Here is a 6,251-nt window from a genome sequence, read left to right as displayed (position 1 = left end):
TGAGTCAAGTGATGAAATCAAGACTGCATGGGAAGGAGGCTCACCCAATAGCTCACGAACCTAAGTGGTGACAGACGCTGCTGAACCCTGCTCGTGGAAACCCTACGAGCCAACCACTGCTGCCGTCATGAGGTGGTCCTCGGAGGCACGGGGCCCCCGGATCTCCGGGCAGCGCACCCCTTCATTTTGGCAAAACGCAGAGGAAGGAAAGTGTGTGTGAAGGAAATCTAGACCCTCTGGTTCCCTAAGGACCCAGACCGTGTTCTGGTTACAAGGTGACCCCTACCACCAGGTCAGCGCAGGACTCCCCGGGGCAGACGGGCTGAGGCTCGCCTCGCGCCGAGAACCAGCCTCGCCTCCCGCGGAGAGAGGAGCCGCGCAGCGGCCGCGCCCGGCCCGGGACGGCGCCCTTGCCCCGCGCGCGGTCCTCGGTCCTCACCTGGAGCGCTCAGGTAGGGCTTGGGCGGGGCGGGAGGCCGGCGCGCAGGCGCGGGACGGGGGCCTCGCCCCTGCCGACGTCGCAGGCTGGAGCTCACCTGGGAGACTCCGAGAGGAAGCCGAGCCTCGGTTCGGCCTCTCCCTGGCAACGCCGGAGGCCCAGCGGGAAGGCAGGAGGCGGCGGCGGAGGAGGAGCTGGACTAATCGGCAACTGTAGCGACAGACACCGGAGCCGCCGCCGCCACCTGCACCTGGCGCCCGGCCCACGTCCAGCGCCCGCCCGGCCGCCGCTTCCCGCCGCCTTGCCCTGCCCACCCGCCAGGTAACTCGGCGGGCCGGCGCTCTGGTCGGGGCGGGGGACCCGTTGCCCCTGGGCAGCGTCGGAGGTGTGTGTGTGTGTGTCGGGGGAGGGGTGTCGGACAGACGCGGAGGCTCACGTGGCGGAGAGACAGGGAAGGTCCCGGTGGCCGGTTGGAGATGGTCTCGAGAGCGATGTTTCAGTTGCCCCTCGGGAGAAGCCGAAAGGGACTCCCGAGACCGGGGAGGAGGTGGCGCTCCGGGGGTTGCCCTGTCCTGCCTGTCACTCTTAGTGCCCCCTGTCGGTCTCTGTAAGGAGGCTTCAGAAGAGCCGGACCCGGGCCGAAGTCCTGGGGGCCCCGAGCTGGTCCCTGCGAGGGTGGCCGAGGTGGGGGTGGGGGGTGGGGGGTGGGAGGGGCAGGGCCGGGCGCGAGGCTGCGGGCTTCCTCTCGGGCTCACACGTTGCTGGTCTCCTGCCGCCCCGGTGCGGCGGCCGGAGGGGCGAGCCCGCGGCGAGAAGGGCACGGCTTGGCCAGGCAACTTTCCCAGCCGGACCCCAGACCGTCCTAGGCTGGAAACCGCGGCCGCCCGAGTCGTTCAAATGGTTTCCGAGTGGTTTGGAAGGCGCTCTGCGGTCGGGACGCGGACATCCTTCTCTCTCTCTCTCTCTTTTTTTTTTCTGGTCTCTGTACTTTTCCGGGTGCGCTCCCTAAGACAGAGCTGCGCCCACTTTCCGGTTTGATCGAGAAGTTATTTTCTTCGTGGCAGGAGGAAATCTAACTGCCACTCACCAACCGCACACCATCTCGTTGAAGGACCTGTTGACTAAACGCCCTGCCTATCGCGGCTTTGGTCTGCCTGTGGCATATGAGTCAAAGGTTCAAAAAAACTTTGTTTCAGAAACCTGCCACGTCTGAACCTGGGTGTGCCAGGCCCAAATTCCTTTCCCTGCCTAATTAGGCTTTTCTGAAGCCTAAGAATTGAGGGTGAAACTGGTGCTTACCTTAGACTTTATTTCCTTTTCTTTCAAAGCCCAGCAAAGCACTTCCTTCTCTCTCAAATATTCATCCAAACACCTCACTTCAAATTTATCAAATAACTATTTCTGTTTTTAGAACTCCATGGAGCTACCAATTTTTCTGGTTTTCAGAAAACCTTATTAAGTGAACATAACTTGCTGTAAAAGTTATACCACATAATGAAGACACTTAAATTCAAATTGTATTGTTAAAAAAATCATTTGTTTGAGGATTTCTGGTTGTGGGAAAATCTGTTGCTTCTTTTACTGTATATTTTTCTTTGAGTTTGTGTCTAAAATACATGAGGTTAAAGTCATACCCTACAAATAGACTTCTTTCAACTTAACTTTTAATATCTGAAGTCTAGCATACATATTAGTTAAAACATTCTGAAGAGCTTGTACCAAGCATCTTTCTTTTTGCATTGCTTTAACTAACATTTTTACATAGAAATTTTAATAATAAATGGCAATCTCACTGCCTATATTTGTTTAGTACTACCTTTGCTAATTTTTAAAAATATATTTTAAATTGCACACTTAACGTAAAATGCCTTAGGAAACACATATAGTTGTTTTTTTTAAAGGTGCAATCAAAGTTAAAAAGTCAACCGCAGCACAATAGGACATAATTATTTAGGATACCTTTAACCAGTGCTTTCTGTTTTTCTGAAAAGAGCCTCACCTGTCCTCTTAATCTTGTCTCCATACGGAGAGATATATGTGCTAAATACTATTTAAAAATTAGATGTAGGTATTGCTCTCTGAGTGTAGGGTATTAATTTAATCTTCACTGATTATTGGGCCAGATGTTATTAGATTACCCTTAATTTTAGGGAGAAATGTAAAACATACTTGCGTTAGCTAGAGTAACAGGGTGTCTCAGTTAAACTATCTGTAAAATAGGAAAAATAATACTTCCCTAGATTAAGATAATGAGGACTTAAATCAGGAATCTCTTCTAGCCCTAGCCTTCTTAGGATCCCCTTCTCACTTTGGATATCTAGTCAACCCATCCAGTTTGCGATAAACTGAAGCTGAGAGAGATATTCTAACTTCAGTTCACCCAGCAACTTAGTGGTAGACATGGCATTATTATTTGAGTGGCTTGACTCATGACTCATGTTATCTGTACTTTTCACCACCTACATTCTCATTTATCATAAGATGTTTACCTTGTTGTCTTTCATATAGTTTGTAAGGCCTTTGTAATTACAGAATAGTCAATTGTTCTTTGTCCAGCTCTGATTTACCTTAATTTCTACTTGTCCAGATGATGCCTGACTCCAGGGAGATTGAGTGAGGCCATCATTCTTCACCTGTCACCATGGATCACATGTGTATAGAAGATGCCATGTGGACTGAGATTTTTAATCCTTTCTTGGTATTTCAGAGCCACAGTTAATTTTTTTGAGTCAACTCCGACAACATAATTTAGTCTTCTGATCTTTTATTATATTGGCTTAAAATATATTTTATGAGGCAGCAACCCAGGGTCATCCTTCCATTTGCAACACTCTAGATTTTTGGTTGGCAAGCACACTTCCTTAACATCAGTGTTTTTTAAACTTTTTTTTTTTTTGGACTGCAGTCCTCAGAAATGCATTCTATTCCTCAACACAATACACTCAAGTATGTGTGTATATAAATGAAACGAGGTTTACAAAACAATACTTAATCCTACAGCATGGATGTTCTCTATTATTTACTTTTAAAAAACGTTGGTCTTAAAACACTACATTGATTTTCATCGATTTTCTGGCCACAATGGGCTGGAACCTGCAATAAAAATAGCGGTATCCTATTGAATTTACATTTTTTTTAAGGCTGATTTTTCTGCCAGTTTACTGTGTCTTACACACACACACACACCCATGCATTCACAGGATAGAAAATCAAACTGTACTTTTAAAAATATACTATAATCCTTATTAAACATTTATTGGAGGGCTTGAGACTCTAGGATCTGGTGCTAGACTAAAACTCTCAAACATTAAGAACTGTGTGAAATCTTATTGTACATTATTGTATCTTAAATGGGTTCTCAGCATATTATAGTATGTTTGGGGATAGGAAAAACTGAAAAGGTTTTTCTGAAGGGATTTTGAAGTTACCAGGTATAATCTTGATAATACCAAATATTATCAAGTGAAAGTTTGAGAGAGAAAAAGAATTCTGTCCAGCTCTATTATAAGTTCTAAATTTTATGGCTGAGTTATAATGCTGGGTGGAGTCTGAAAAAAATCATTAAACAGGCAAGTTTATTACTTGGTTTGTAGTCTGTTAATATATATTTTTCTTTCACTATGAAACAAATATGAGACATATTGTGGGAATCATACCACTCACCCCCCAAAAAAGATTGAGAAATTAAGACATTAGATCCCTAGGACCTGTAGGGATGTAGGCTTGGAAGCTCTGATTGGATGATTAAGCCTTCCATAGAAGCTTTTAATTTTAACATGCCTTCAGATTCCTGGTAAAAGGAATTTTTCTCCAAAAGCAAATATTGATGTATTTAATATTTTGGAAATGATCAATGCCCAAATCATCTTCAGACATATTCAATTTTCTGGTCCATAAAGTGTAAAAATACATTTGGTATGCCAGATCTTTTATGATTATAAAATCTGATTGAGAAGGAAGTATTTCCAATCACCTATCTAATTATGCATCTAGTTAGTATCAGAATAATTAGTTTTATATGATTTGGGTAATCTTAACACAATTAATATACTGCCAATAGCAACAATGAATTCAAATCAATGCCAGGAAAGGCAAAAGACCAAAGTGCATTAACTTATGGCAAAGCAGAGACAAGTAGGACTCTGAATTCTAGGTCATTAGTGACTACTGGAAATTCGATGAAGTCTCCTTCGGTCATTCTCTGGGTTGGGCTCATATTTTTTGGCACTAAATAGAGATGATTTTCCCAGCTACACTTTTTTCCCTATAATTGTTTCAAACTGCCCAAACTAGTTTGCTCATCTCATCTATCCCATTGCCTGCTGGACATCTTTAAGATGTCATAATTACCTGAGATTTTACATGTGTAAACCAGAAACTTTATCCCATCAAAACAGCAACAACAACAACAAAAAACAATGTTTTACTTCCTGTATTTTATTTATGAGTATTAGTACATTTACCATTTCTTATCCACAATTCCAAAACCAAAAAATCTCTGATAGCAAAAATTTTTTTGGTTAACTCATTTTTCAGCAAAACTTGAATGCGTTTGCTGTAAAACCTGAGAGAACTGTCAGGAAGCTATTTATCATCTACTCTGCTTGGAGGATGTGTCTTGCTGCAGAAATAGTTCTGTGTTTGATTACATGGTACCGTCCCAGGCCCTGCTGGGGGGTACACTGTTATATTGGGTGTGTAAACCATATCTCCTTTCTAACATCCAAAATATTCTGAATTTTGAAACACATCAGGCTCCTGGGATGTTGGAGAATGGGTAATGGATCTGTACTACCATCCAGGTGTCATGCCAGAAATCCAGAGGTCATTTTTTACTCTTTTCTTTTTTTTTTTTTTTAATTATTTATTTATTTATTTATTTTTGGCTGCATTGGGTCTTCGTTGCTGCACGCGGGCTTTGTCTAGTTGTGGCGATCGGGCTTCTCATTGCAGTGGCTCCTCTTGTTGTGGAGCTCAGGCTCTAGGCGCATGGGCTTCAGTAGTTGTGGCATGCAGGCTCAGTAGTTGTGGCACACGGGCTTAGTTGCTCTGTGGCATGTGGGATCTTCCCAGACCAGGGCTCGAACCCGTGTCCCCTGCATTGGCAGGCGGATTCTTAACCACTGCGCCACCAGGGAAGCCCTACTCTTTTCTTAACTTCCACAACTATCAGATCACCGGGTCTGCTCAAGGTTTTCTACCTATTTTCACAAATTCCTCTCCTACTTCTACTGCCTTAGTTCAGGGTTTCATCAACTTTTGACTTTGGTACCACAGTCACCTGCTACCTGATATCTCAGTGGATAGTGTTAAGCTTAAATCCATCCTCAGCAGAACCCCTGAGGTGATGGATCTCTTTAAAAATGTAAACCTGAACTTCTCTCTCCTCTGCTTCAAGTCATGTAGTGACTTTTCATAGCTCACAGGATAGAGAACCTATGGCCCTTAAAATGGTCCCACAGTATATGACCCTTGTTTAACTGCGGATTTATACTCCGTAAACCAAAATTTTTTATTCCAGCAACAGATTTCATTGTTTTTTTCTATTGTTGTTGTTGTTACTCTCCACCGCTGAGAGCTCCTTTCCTCTTATCTTTATAATTTTTTCCGGTTCTTAAGAGTCAACTGAGGTCTCACCTCATTGAGGACACTGCACAGCCCAACCAACGTTCCTCCATATACACCTGAGCTGGGTGAGGTATCCTTTTATCATGTGACTTACATATGTGATATAATACAGTCTGCTTTTTCACCTGTGTACACACACACAACTTGTAGATTATTTGCGGAGCATGTAAAATTTCTCTTTCCT

The 6,251-nt window shown here is 44.2% G+C and overlaps 1 protein-coding gene across 3 annotated transcripts in view; it reads left to right on the top strand.

The window, feature by feature from the left end:
* The first annotated feature begins 227 nt into the window (after positions 1–227).
* The window catches only part of GALNT3 (polypeptide N-acetylgalactosaminyltransferase 3), a 45,353-nt gene continuing 39,329 nt past the window's right edge, over positions 228–6,251 (top strand). The window contains exons 1-2 of one of the 3 annotated variants that reach the window (XM_036859096.1): positions 228–760; positions 6,059–6,132. The gene's annotated coding sequence lies outside the window, so the exon portion shown is untranslated. Of the gene's footprint in view, positions 825–6,058; positions 6,133–6,251 lie in introns of all 3 variants that reach the window. The other 2 variants (XM_036859098.1, XM_036859097.1) reach the window with 2 other exon arrangements.

The sequence above is a fragment of the Balaenoptera musculus genome, chromosome 7 (assembly GCF_009873245.2).
Source record: "Balaenoptera musculus isolate JJ_BM4_2016_0621 chromosome 7, mBalMus1.pri.v3, whole genome shotgun sequence".
NCBI lineage: Eukaryota > Metazoa > Chordata > Mammalia > Artiodactyla > Balaenopteridae > Balaenoptera > Balaenoptera musculus.
This window is presented reverse-complemented; position numbering and strand designations above follow the sequence as displayed.